The following is a 14,654-nucleotide window of genomic DNA, read 5'->3' on the forward strand; positions in this document are numbered from 1 at the left end:
AAGTATTCCAAACCTTCTACGTATTTTCAGAAATTCTAAAACTAAACACTAATGCAAATAATGCCCAACAATCTAAAGTGTTCCCACCTAACATTTAATTTAAAAATTGTTGGCCCTGTAGCAACATTTAACAATTACTTCTTACTTCCAACTAAAATGTTTATACCCCAGTTTGCAGAAATTCAGTTTTTGAACAAACACAATCCCACTCTATATTAAAAAGAATAAATGAAACATTTTATTTTTATTTTCCCTCGTAAAAGGTTTCGAAAATAACTTTCTAGAATTCCATTAAAATGGGAAGAATTTTTTAAAGCTATTTGCTTGGAAAAATAATAATAACTGAAATTCTATAAAATTTCCGAATCAGTGAAATTTCAAACAGCTATGTATCTCTTTTTTTTATTAAATATGAAGCTATGATTCAGTCTATTAGGAAGATAGATGATTATACTTATCTGGGAGAAAGTTTTTCATACAATCTTTACTTATCCTATTAGTTTTTTCCTAAAGAGCTTTTCTTTTGAAAAAAACTAAATCTTTTTTTGCCGTTTTGTCTGTTTTGGTAATTAAACTTGGTTTCTGCAAGCGATTTGTGTCAAAAACTACGAGGCAAAAAATTTATGAGCATTAGGAAATATAATGAAATAATGGGAGTTTTTCAACGAAAAAAGTTGTTTAAAAAACTGCCCAATTGCACACTAATAGAGACTATAACAAGTATTTATACTATTTCCTTTTCTTTTCATTACAAAACAAGCTATACTCCATTGCTAGTTAAGAAAAAACCATTGAGGTAAAGGATTTAAGTAATCATCCGCGACAGTATATAGTTCCGTTTTATTTCGTTATAAAATTATACAAATGTGCTTTCAAAACTATATAAAATCTTTTAAAAGTTAAACACGTCAGACAGAAATTTATTTCATCCTATCTTTTCCGATACATACAATAAAAATTATTTAAAAAAAGGTTATAGTTTCATTGTCTTAAGGAGCCCTAAACTTGGCGACTTATTTCGATAAATAAGGAAAGTTCTGGAAAAAGAAACAACTATACGACGCTGTTAGAGCATTGGATTTGATTGAACCACTTAAAAATTGCGGCTTATATGCCAACATGTGAGTACAATATGTAACAAATCGCGTACAATGTGCGTAACATATACAAAAAAATGCGAGATAAAGAATTTTTACTTTTGCTGCACTGTAGTAGAAAATTCGACAACAAGAGACAATATTTATTATCATTTCATCGGTTTCTTTCAATGAGAGTTGGCGATGTTGATATACGTTCCAAGTGGGAGTTTGGTAAACATTTGGCGTGCAAACAGGTTCTCTCCATAGGGATAAGGATTTTTAACGTAAAACAGAGTATAGTTATATTCAGCATTGTTTTCTTATATCTGCAACGTGAAGTCGATTCTCCACCAATCGAAACGCATAACATTTAGAGATCTTCCATATTGGAAGACTAAGTCCTAGTGCTATCTATGTTGTTGGCTAAATGAATAATCCAGCCCTCTGCTGACAGTCATCTTTATTTTGCAATGATTCAGGCTAATTTGAAAAATGTCCAGTATTTCATATTCAGCCTAACATAATTAAGGCTCATTGCAATGCAGATATCTTCGAGTTAATTAAAAAATACATAATTCAGTTCTCAATTAGTGTGATTCATTTCATTCAGTTTTCAATAAGTTTGGAGTAGCGATGACTCCTTATAAATAGATGAAAGATAATGATAGAAATTATGAAAGATTTATTTCAATAAAGCTAAGCAAAGTCAGTCGGAGTAATTTTTATCACATTTCCTATCAGCCTGAAGACATATCAACTGAGTAAAGTAAGGCTAAAATAGATCAGACAGAATAGAAGGTACTGAAGTCTTTTTGTATTTAGCCTGACTCATTGCAAAATGCTGATGACATTTGTAAAGAGACACATTTTTCAATCAATCTTTCGCATCTACTCAACAAAAAGACGCACAAAGATTCCAATCTTTTTTATCTTATAGGCAGGCAAATTTTTTGGAAAATGAGTAGTTGTTCTGCGATTATAGAAATCAGTTCTAGTATTTTCTTACTAATTTGTATATTTTTCTAGACAAAATCCTTATAAGTACCCGATTTGCACAGTACCTATTGCACAGTTTCTGGTTAATCGTCAATGCCAAGTTCAGTTTTAGACATTCTGAACTTAAAAAAGAAAAAATAACACTCAAAATTGTAAGTTCATACTCTTTTTAATAAGAATTTTAAAAATAGGTGTAGAGGATATTCATTTGCGAAGATAATCCATGCTGAAAGATAAGATAAAGAAAACTACAGATATTACTGATATAGTTTCCCATTCTCATGCTGAACACACTGGTGGGTTAATGAACGAAGTATGCTTGAAATGCTAGAATTAAAATTTCACTTAATCATTACACATTACTCTTCATATATTTTGGTATATTTTAATATATTTTGGTATCTTCTATATTTTAGTATATTTAAATTATAAAAAACAGTCCAATGGTTGTTTAAAAAAATCTGGTAAATTATCGGAATTCTATTTATACTAAAATATGAAATAAAATAAAGTAATTTAAAAAAATATTTTCTTATTCATTTTCAAAAATTTATCTAGAATTGATTTTTTTAATAACTTCATTACTAATAATAACTTCATAACTAACACTCCATAGCTTCATAATCAATAACATAATTTTTCAATAACTAATAGCTTTTTTGTTAGATCTAAATAACGGAAAATAAGTGCAAATTTGAAAAATTATTAATTAAAAGGGAGCCAGTCATGTTTGGAAGATTCTATCTGTAACGTAGGAGAAGACACTTGTGTTCCATGCTGCATTTAATAATCAAAAAGTATTAAAAGCTGAATATAATATTTTTCGCTGATTTTGATCCAAATTAATAAAAAATAATGGAAAAAGTAAAAAAAAAAAATATGTTTCATAAAAATTTCTGCGTCAAAAGGATAAGTGTATCCTCGTTATAGTTTACCGTTGCCAATGTTGAGAACCACTAAAGTAGATAGCTGTAGTAAAGCAGATAGCCTTTCCAAAACTGTTGACTACAAACCATCAACAGTAAAAACACAACTTACACAACCGTTATTAGTCAAATTTTGATATCGTTTTTATTTCTACTCACCTTAATTTATATTCCTTTATCAGTGCGGTTTTTCAATTTTAATTTTTAATTTCATTTTGTGGATAAGAATTTTATATAAAAATATTAAACCGGCTTTTACATGGATTCACTATGGATTGAAAAATTACATTAAAAGAAATTTAAAAATTAATTAATAAAATTAAGTCAAAGTTTAAAAGATTTATCTTAAAGAAAAGAGAACAAGTGTAAAAATGTTTTCTCTCAATTAGTAAAATTCAAAAAGGAAGAACAGCTTGTCATTTAGCTTTTATTGGAAAACTAGAAATTTTTTTTTTAATTTCAGATTAAGAAGCTTTAAAATAAAGATAATTGCGAATAATAAAAGTGGAATTGAAAATAATTGCATTATTTTTCTTCTGCAAGCTTTTACAAAAAGAATAAAAAAGTTAACTGATTTATGAGCAATAAAAGTTCAAGACAAAAATAGCATTTTAAAATTTTTCATTCCTCAAACAAAAAATATAAAGTTGGCATTAGTTTGATATATAAGAGTTGGCGCAAAAGAATATGTTCTTGAGCTTTGAAAATTCTTCCAAGTTCAGTCCGCGAACATATTTTTTCTAAAAACATTTCCAGACATGATTAAGACAAGAAAAATCTTCAGAATTCTATGGCGTTCGGTTTATAAATGGTACGAGAAGTTCTATTACTAGAAAGAATTTATTTCACGAGTGCGCCATCAGTCATATTTATTGTAAACGCATTAGGAGATAAGTGAAAATTTCTCCTAATATATTTCGAATCAATACACAAGCCACAAAACAGAAGCATAAATATTTTTTTTTAAATTATATTAATTTTTATCATTAAAATCAAACTCAGTTGCAATAGAACACTTATTTATTTATTTTATTTTAATTTTATAACCGTTATAGAGCAGCCGCTCCAGTTTTGAATTTACGACAACCAATCAGCGAGCATCTACCAATATACAGGATGTTTATAAAGTCCCGAACCCATTTTGATCTATAATAACTCATAAAATAATAAAGATTGATTAAAATTAATAACATAAATGGTTAGATAGACTCAAAAAGTTTCATGACCCTTGTCAATGAACTTCCTCGTGTACCCCTTCGTCGCACGGAGAATATCAAGTCGATAGTCAATTTCACGCCAGGTAACGTGGTTAGCACGCCAGGTTATTAAACATCAAAATGGGTCCGGTACTTTATAAACACCCTGTATTCTAGATTGGGTTCAAACCCAATCTAGAAGACAAGGGAAATCCTAAATTAAGTATAGGGAGAAATATGCCTTTGTGGAGAACGTTTTGATGGAACTAACCCGCACTTGCGTTACATTGGAGAGTAAATCCACGAAGACCTACTGCGGTTAGCCTGACAACAAGGAGATTCTAACCTATGATCCATCTACTGAGAGTATTTTATGTCAGCACTGTAGTTGGTACGGTTAGCACTGTAGTTGGTACAAAGCAGAATTCGAATAAACCAGCCGACGCTGGATCGAACCTGGAGCATCTCATTGAGAAACGAGCGCTCTATGTCCTAAGCCACTGCTGCTCGCATTTAATGAATTGAACATAAACATGGTTCAATTTAAGACTATATTAAGTCATGCACGGTAATACAGTTAAGGTTACTTACATTATAATTCTACATTGCACTAATTTTTCAAAGAATAAGTAAGTTACTTATTTGCAATTGTAGCAATTTTGATAGTAGAGTTTTGAAGATTTGATTGAAAGCAGATAAAGCAAGGCTTCCACAATTTCAATAAAATTTTTAAAATAGAAGTCTTGCAGAAATTGTACTCTGTAATCTTCTAGAAATAGCATAGTTTATGACAAAATAAACCAACTAAGTAGTAGTTGCTCAGGGAATAATGAGGTGATCAGGGTTCGAATCCCAAGGATGTTTGGTCTATACGCATTCTGCACCCAGCTCGTACCGACCACAGTGCTGACCTAAAAATATCCTCATTGGTAGACGGATCATGGGATAGAGTCCTTTTTGCCGTCAGACTAACCATGAGGGGTTTCCGTGGTTTTTCTCTCCGTGTAACACAAATGTGGATTAGTTCCATCGAAAATTCCTCCGCTAAGGCAAATTTCTCTCAATGCGATCTTGGAGTTTCCTTGTCTTCTGGATTAGGATCAAAATTACAAGCCGATGGTGTTGAACATTAACAGTCGTAAACTCGAAATTGAGTAAGCTGTTCTATGACGGTTACAAAAAAATAAAAAATAAATAAATAAACTGCACAATTTCTACAAGATTTCTATTTCGCATAATTTTGCTGAAAATTAGACAGACTTGCTCTGTCTGCCTTTGATTAAAATTGCAGTTATTACAATTAAGTAACATGTATATTCTTTGAAGCATTGGTGCAATTTTGAACTACAGTATCGGTAACCTGAACCATATTAACGAGTGTAATTTAACTTCTAAAATTGAACCTCTTAAATTGATCCATGTTCATTAAATTTCGTGAACGTAAATTTAAATTCACTGCTTGCAGAAGTAGCATTAGGCTGTTAATGACTATCAGAAATGCATTTGTAGTGACAATATTAAGACAGTACTAGAGCATGCGCTTAGTAGATAAATGATGAAATTAATCACCCTGTTTACAACACACCTCCCAAATACGCGAGTTCTTTTTTCGTTCTGAAATTTCAACAGCATTTGGAGTGGATTATGAAACACTGAGGCGTAATAGCAGAAAACTCAATTCGCTCAGGTAGAAAACCAAAAATAGCGCATCGTGTGGAAAACGGTGACTGAACCACAATGCTAATATAAATTACTCCTTGTGATAAACACATTAAAGATAACACCAGGAAATTGTTTTTCTCTATCGTATTAGATATTTTACCAAATCTTGTATACATTCGTATCGCTTATTTCAAATCCGCTATCGATTTCTTACTAGAAGCTACAGTAAATGACATTTTTAGTCTATTTTTTTGTGGAAATGTACAAGTTTGAAAACGTATATAACAGGGGATTGTATAACTTTTTTTTATCTTATTTTATAACCGTCGTTGAACAGCCAACCTGATTTCTTGGGTTTACGACTACTAATGTTCAACTCCGTAGCCTTGCAATTTTGAACCCAATACAGAAGACAAGGGAACTCCTGGATCAATTATTGGGAGAAATTGAATTCGTGGTGGACTTTTTGATGGAGCTAACCCGCATTTGCGTGTCATGGAGAGGAAAACCAAGAAAACCCCCACGGTTAACCTGACGGCTAGGGGACTCTAACCAATGATCCGTTAATCACTGAGGGTATTTTACGTCCGTCAGCAGTGTAGTCGGTGCAAGCCGGATTGGGAATTGGTATCGACCAGTCATAGCTGGGATTCAAACTCGGTTCACCTAATTGGAAGGCGAACGCTCTATTCCCTGAACCATCCCGGCTGTTCGTGTACCTGTTGCGACACACTTCTAAGGGAGTAAGGGCACATCTCCAGGATTAAAATGACACAGGGACATATGCCCACGTCATTTAATCCTGGTGATGTGCCTCTTCTGGTGATGTGCCACTTACATCTTCTGAAATGTTTATTTGCGTGCTTCTAATCAAGTTATAATAAGGAAGCATCCCTAACAGCGTGCAATGACATTTCTGGGTATGGCTTCCTATGCAATTTTAATCCCGATAATGTGCCCTAACTCCACTTTTTAAATCTGTTGCGTTAAAAGCAAAACTAATATCATATTTAAAATTTCCACAATCGAATTAGGTATGATCAAGAATTTGTATAAATTCAACAGAAAAATTGCGACCCAGTGTAATTCATTGCTAAAGATAACCACGATGTTTTGGGGGTTTTCAGCCTTTGCTATACTAATACACCAAGTTTTATAAATTTGAGTTTGATACTATACTTCCTTCAAGAGGGCCGCTGTCTTTAAAGTTGGGTTTAAAATCATATGTATATGAACGTTATTGAATCAAATCTAGTACTTGGATATGTTCTTCAATTTCAGGGATTTAAAAAAAAGCACTTCCATAATACATGCTCGTTGAATCTTACATTCTTCAAGATAAGCATAAAACTGCCATCTTTGTTTTACTCAAAACGCTAAAACTTCACTAAAACAAGCATTATCATTAACTTTTACCAATTTTCCATAGAAACAGGCAATTTCGTAAGCTATCAGGTTGCTTGAAGTTTGTGATTCTCTAGTTGATCCGAAACAAGCAATTCTATTAGAGGCTTGTAAAATGCGAGCAAATTAATAATATTTAGTTAGTGTTTTTCTATCATTTATATTACATTAATTTTTATTTAATTACAACTTCCGGAAGAAGGAATGATTGTTCTAAAAATGTGAACTCTAAACTATTCCAAAAAGAATAATTTGCTACAATAACAATAATTTGCAACAAGAAAACATCGTAAATTCCTGTATAGAATTGCTCGCAAAACGACGCAGTTAATATATCCATCCTTGTTTGAGATATTCACTTAAAATATGTTTAACTATGCTAACTATTAAACAAGCTCGCAGCTTGAAGGAACCTTTAGGGACCGTAGACGCTTCAGAAAACAGACATTAATACTAATAATGGAGCATCAAATATAGCTTATTTACTAATTCGTAAGTTACTTCGAGTAATACTACAGTTTTATTTTTATTTATTATTTTTTACAGTGAAAGTTTGGAATAATACCCATTAAATTTAGTTGAATTGTTAGAATTTTTCTATTGGAAAACTTAGCAAGTAATCTTAAGCAGGTTGTTATTTATAATCTAAGAAAAATATATTTTCTTCCTTCAAGAATTAATTAAGAAAAATGCTTGTTCTAAATAAAAATTTTAAAGAAAGTTTTCGAATAGACCTTTATATTAAACGAACAGTTCATTAAATACTGGTGAGATAACTAACTTTCTGTCAATCCTGAGAAGTTTATTGAAGGCCAAATCATGGTACAAACTTTTAATTAAAACTGGAATGACATATAAACTAAGACCAAAATAAGATTGAAGAAGCTACGGTGAATGGGGAAAAGCATGACGCCAATGATGATTTTCTTAAAGAAAATATAGCATCTTAGCCCTTCGTTGAAATGATCTCTAAAGAATGCCAATCAACTTCTTACGATGAATAGATACCATCTTTTTGTTGTGACTTTCGATCTTTGGTCCTGGTCCTTTGCAATAACCATTTCAATCAAAAGAATCGTCCTCCTCACATTTTGAAATAGGAATTAAGTTATTAATTCTAATTAATATGCCGGTCCTAGAACAATTTCTCTTAGAATACTTTTAATTCATTCAGGTATTAGTTTATTAATTGAACTTAATTTGCATGTCCTTGTGCCTTTCTTTTAGCATACTTTCAATACATTTTACGATCTGAATTATGTTATAAATTCAATTTCGATTATACATGTCCAAGGAGCATTTTTCCTAGCATACTTTTAAAACACTTAGATATTAAATAATTAATTCAAATTAATTTACATGCCGCTTAAATGCATATCTTTTAGCAATCTTTCAATGCGTCTCAAGATATGAATTATATTATCAATTCTGGTTAATATGCATACTCTAATGTCTTTCTTTAAGAAAATACTTTCAATACATTTTAAGATATAAATTATGTTATCAATTTTCGTTCAATTATGTGTATAAGGTGCGTTTTTCTTAGCGTACTTTTAATACATTAAGCCATTAGATTATTAATTCAACTTAATATGCATAACCTGCTACATTTCAATGCAACTTGCAATACATTTTATGAAAATTTAAATTAATTTTCACGTCCTGATGCATACCTTTTAGATAACTTTCTATGAGGTAGTTAATTCAAATCTCAATGCTATAGTAAGGGCGTTGTTTTGAGAGCACCATTCATTTAGAATTGTCACGCTTATCACTTTAAACAAACGTCATTCGAAAAACCTTTACTTTTTAATCTAATTAATACCATAAACAAATTTCCTTAGCTTTTGTTTGCCGCCATTTGGCGATACATATTGCGTGAGAGCCTTAGAGAATATGCAATATTATGTAAACTCCACACAGTTAGATCAATCAATTGTCCAATTATCATTCTCCTAAGTCTTTCACAAAAGGCGAGGAGTCTGATTGGCGGGTGACGTGAAGTTGACAAGTAGTTACGATAGAGTTCCTTTGCGAGGCGTTTTATTATATTCTATTTGCATCTCAATGAAGTGAAAGTGACAGCAGCATCTCTTTAGAACAATAAATGTCCAGCATGTTTATTCCTAAATTTACTTGACTGTATGAAAAACAAACAAAGAGATAAAAATATACGATTTCTTTTTTCAATTGCAAAAAGGTTGATAACATATTATTTATCCCCAATGTTAGATTTTATTATTTCCTCGTATAATAATAATTACAATTTAGAAGCACCAGAACACAAAGTTATTTAAAATTCTGTTATTCTAAATTACCTTTCACAATAACATTTCAATAAATTCCTCTTGTCGAAGTCAGAAATTGTTAGAAACTTGTATTGTTATCCAACAGTGAATATTTAAGTGCTGTAGTTAATCATTAAGTGGTCGGAATTTTAATTTGTAATAAAATGAAGATAAATTCACTGCATTGGTCAAAAAACTATGAAACTTCAGCTGTCAACAACCTAAAAGATACAGGCAAAATTTAAGCATTCTAATTATTTGGAAAGTGGCCAAAATTTTAATTACAACATTCCTTAGTTACAGGCACAAAAATACGTAGAAAAAATATTAAGTATTGAAAGGTGTTTTAAGAACTTCTTGTATAATCATTGTACATTAATATCGCTATATATTAAAAAAAAACATAAGCCGTTACGTAATGTTAACGTAACCCCTGTCGCCGCTGTTTTGGGTGTTACATTTTGTTTACGTTACATTTGATTACATTACATTTTGTTTTGCTGCGCTGAAACTATTGGACTTAGAAATCTAAAATTATGAATATAGGTAAAAAAATGTAAAGGGAGGACCATGCGATAAAAAAATTGGCATTCGATAATTAGTTCGAGAATTATTAACTGTTAGAATTGCAGTAAAAAAATATCATTCGGGTCACTCTACTGCCCAGCAGAAATGCTATTGCAGAAATAAAATTTGACGTGAAATAAAATTGAAAGAGCCATATATTTCCTGATATTATTATTTTTATGATATTATTATGCAACTTTCAATTTGTTTGAAAGTTGTTTTAATTCTAAGAGCTTTTTACGCGTAATTTCTCACTTTTTCTTGACTACTGATCGCTGTTATAGATTGTATGTTATTGTATGCATTGTTGCAGAAAAAGTTATTATTTCCTTATAAGCTCGTGCTTTAGCTGATGTCAAAATCAACACAAAATTTGAGAAAAAGAGGGGTTGCCAATTATCCCATATCCAATGCCAATTATTATAAATATTACATATTATCTTGAAAGTTTTAAAAATAAAATTCTTAACGCGAGATAGAAATACCATCCCCTGTTTAAACTATTATAAGTCTCGTTCACGTTAAAGCTACTTCTCATTTACTTCTTTTAATTGAATCATTCAATTTCCATTTTTTTAGGTTAATTTTATTTAATTTTTAATTTTAGTACAGGTGATTTTATTTAATTATTTAATTTTAAGTACAGGCTTAAACTATTATAAGTCTCGTTCACGTTAAAGCTACTTCTCATTTACTTCTTTTAATTGAATCACTCAATTTCTATTTTTTAGGTTAATTTTATTTAATTTTTAATTTTAGTACAGGTGATTTTACTTAATTATTTAATTTTAAGTACAGGTTTAAACTATTATAAGTTTCGTTCACGTTTAAGCTCCTTCTCATTTACTTCTTTTTATTGAATCGCTCAATTTCTATTTTTTAGGTTAATTTTGTTTAATTTTTAATTTTAGTACAGGTGATTTTATTTAATTATTTAATTTTTAAGTACAGGTGATTATTTTTTTTAAATCTAGGAAATCGTTCATTTCATTACTATTAGCACATAGTGACAAAATGTCCGTACATAAAACTAGAATGATTGTATAGTTCGTTAAAAATATGTTCTTTACTTTATGAAAAATATTGACTTTTGAGATGATGAACAAAGACTCCTAGTTATTGAAAAAAGTAGTATTGCGATACCTATAAAGCTATGAAAAAAAGTTTGTTCTAAAATGAGAGATCTTTTCATGAATTTTTTCTTTCTAAATGAGACAGCATTTTTGAATCTTTTTCTGCTTTTATCTCTTTTTTCTTATATTTCATTTTCCTTGTATGTACTATTCATTTTATATTTTATACTATTCATTCTATTTTCCTCATATTTTGCTTAATGCTGCAGTTCTGAATACTATTTTTATGATAATTTTAAAAACGAAAATGTATATCGAAAACTCCATAAATGGAGTTTTTAATGTATCGTTTTAGTTACTTTATTTCAACATTTTGTTTTAGGTTAAAAATTTGATAGTTTATTTGAAATAAATGATAGAAAAAAAAGAAATTACGTGTTTCTTTAAAGAAAAATTAAATGCTGATAAACAAAGCAAATATCAGCTCTCTTTAACACTAATCATTTGAGGAAAATGTCAACAAAAATATAGCAGCTTTTCCTGAAATACATTACAAATTAGAAAAAAAAATTAAATGTATCTGAATTAATTTTGATTTTTTTAAGTGATCATGAAAGATTAATAAATACTTTCTTGCAAACTAAATAAATTATGTAGCATTAAAAAAAACTTTTTAAGAACTAATGGAATTAAAAATGTCATCCCACTAATCTGCCGAAATTAAAATGCAAAAGACATTCGTTAAAATATGCACTTAAACTTTCACTTTAATATAATGGATTTAATAAATAGTTCTTCCGAAGCCAAACCATGCAATTTGAATACAAAATGGTTTTAGTGTACAGAAATCTCAACTAAACACATCAGGACATCTCTCACCCACCGTTCTAAGAGAAACACTAATTATCCTTCTACATTTTGCTCTTATTTTTGTTTCGTTTAGTCAGAAAAAACTTATAACATAATGCATCAAACTTAAATGGGTAATTTCCTTTTAATTTTAAGGAGTGATACAAATCCGGTATTTTAACCATTAAACTTGGCATTCAACCAACGGCATCAAACAACTATCGTTTTTCATTTCTGCATAAAATCGACTTTGCGTTGGAATGTAAATAAATAAAGAATTTCCTCATGAAATAAAACAAACTATAAAAAAGGAAACTTATATAAATCCTTTAACCATCATCTACTGGGTCAAACAAGTCAAAGCAATTATGTAGAAATTATTTAACTATCGCTCGGTCAAATATATAAAATAATTATGTACAAATCCTTTAGCTAATCGCGCTACATTGTCAAATATTTTAAAATAATCCGTAATATTTTAAAATCCAGTATCCCTTTAACTATAATTTGCTATTTCCTCTAATATGCAAAAGCAATTCCTGTATAAATCATATAACCCTACCTAGGTGTTTACTGGAATATGTAAAAATAATTTCTATGTAAATCATTTAACTATACCGTGCTGTTTGTTCGAATGTGCAAAAGCAATTCCTGTATAAATCATTTAACTATACCGTGATATTTGCTGGAACATGAAAAAAAAATTTCTGTGCAGATCATTTAACTATACCTTGCTATTTGTTGGAAAATGTAAAAACAATTCCAGTATAAATCCGTTTACTATATTGTAATACTTGTTCGAATATGTAACAGTCGCTATAAAAATCCTATAGACTATAACTATTTTTGAATAGGCAAAACTATAATATATATATATACGTTAACGTTAAAGCTACTTCTCATTTACTTCTTTTTATTGAATCGTNATATAGATATATATATATATATATATAGCAAAATAAATAAATACAAAAAAACACGAAGAAAATTAAGAAAAACAATATGCTTCATTTATTGCGCATAAACTGCAAGAAAACAGAACTCATTAGATAAGTTCAAAATGAAGATAAAACAAAGGAAAATTACAGACATATGAAAAAAAGGGGGGAAGAAAAATAATAATTAAAAAATAACAAACAACTGGGGGGAAAAAAAGGATAAATTTTTTTTAAAAATCCAGAAAATAAAAAATATAATCTTTTCATCAGCCCACACGATTTTTTGCGGATATAATCGTGTGGGCTGATGAAAAGATTATATCTTTTATTTTCCGGATTTTTTAAAAAATTTTATCCTTTTTTTCCCAGTTGTTCGTTTTTTTTTTTATTATTATTATTTTTCTCTCCCCCCCCTCCCTTTTTTTTCCACATGTCTGTAATTTTCCTTTGTTTTATCTTCATTTCGAATATTCAACTATATCATGATGATACGTGTGCATGCTCCTAAAAACAATTTTCGCTTAAAACTATTAAGTATCATACAAGGGCGTAAAAGCAATTCTTTGCAAGCCCTAATAAGAAAATTGTCTTTAATAATTATGCTTTCAGACGTTTTCAAAAATAAGCATTCACGAAGCATGAGTATTGACTTTCTAAACAAGAAAAAGGAAACAAGCAGAAAACGCCCATATACTCACAGCTTTGCGTTTCGTTAATTCTATGTATTACCACATAATAAATCTGATAGGCAACAACGCCCTTTTTCTTATCGCATGCAATGAATGCTTTTAATTGATTTTACATTATCAATGTAACACTATTAAAGAGCCCTTGAATATGTTGTATTTTGTTTCTTGAAAATATATACATTAAAGAAATCTTTTTAGGAAGTAATATTCGATCTATTATTTATAGATTCATTTCAAGTGTTTAGTTAGGAGAGGAGAAGGAAAATAGCTTTCTATTTATGGCTTTTAAAAGAGCCTTAATAGGGTGTTCAGTCACGGATGTTTGAACGATCATCGAGATGTGGATGCGGCTCATGTATTTAATAGTTCCATTTATCGAACAGTTTTTACGCAAAGATCTCATCATCTTGAAATGAACTTTTTCGACTGCTAGTATATTATGTCACGCAAGAGAAGAACAATTTAGCTTATGCGCATATACATTTAAGTGTTGTATAGACTATAAAAAAATATTCCGGAAAATATTTGAGTAAAAAGTACTGGCTGAATTAGAGTAAAAGTCAGTTAATTTTTACCGTTAAACCTATTATTAACGTAAAACTTAACGGTACAAAAAATCTGTTAAACTGTAATTTTTACAATAATATTTACTTAATCACTTTAATAAATGTTATTGTAAAAATTACGGTAAAATTGGTATTTACAGTCGCTGCACTTGGTTCAGGTTTCTAGTTCTTTCTTTATTTATTTATATATATATATATATATATATTACGTTTGAAAGCCTAAACATTGTAAGTTCGTAGTGTGGCCGGTGCTTCTTGAAAAAGATACAGGAAAATGCAGGAATCATAATATAATTTTATTAAAGTAAGGGCCAGAGCCCCAGAATGACAACCTTACATGCTGGTGGATAGGTAGAGAATAGCACATTTGACCTTGGAAAGAGGGTTTTTATATCTTTCTGGACAATATATTTAAATGTTA

General features: G+C 29.9%; 2 protein-coding genes across 10 annotated transcripts in view; one reads left to right on the forward strand and one right to left on the reverse strand.

Moving 5' to 3' along the window:
- Positions 1-14,654, reverse strand: part of LOC107448148 (G-protein coupled receptor dmsr-1-like) — a 402,323-nt gene that overhangs the window by 318,419 nt on the left and 69,250 nt on the right. Inside the window, exon 3 of one of the 4 annotated variants that reach the window (XR_011636548.1) lies at positions 9,523-9,772. The exons of the other annotated variants lie outside the window; for them this stretch is intronic. The gene's annotated coding sequence lies outside the window, so the exon portion shown is untranslated. Of the gene's footprint in view, positions 1-9,522; positions 9,773-14,654 lie in introns of those variants that run through there. 4 annotated transcript variants of the gene reach the window in all.
- LOC107448147 (G-protein coupled receptor dmsr-1-like) overlaps positions 1-14,654 on the forward strand; it is a 182,102-nt gene that overhangs the window by 53,065 nt on the left and 114,383 nt on the right. The gene's annotated exons all lie outside the window — the stretch shown is intronic.

This window comes from Parasteatoda tepidariorum, chromosome 4 (assembly GCF_043381705.1).
Source record: "Parasteatoda tepidariorum isolate YZ-2023 chromosome 4, CAS_Ptep_4.0, whole genome shotgun sequence".
NCBI lineage: Eukaryota > Metazoa > Arthropoda > Arachnida > Araneae > Theridiidae > Parasteatoda > Parasteatoda tepidariorum.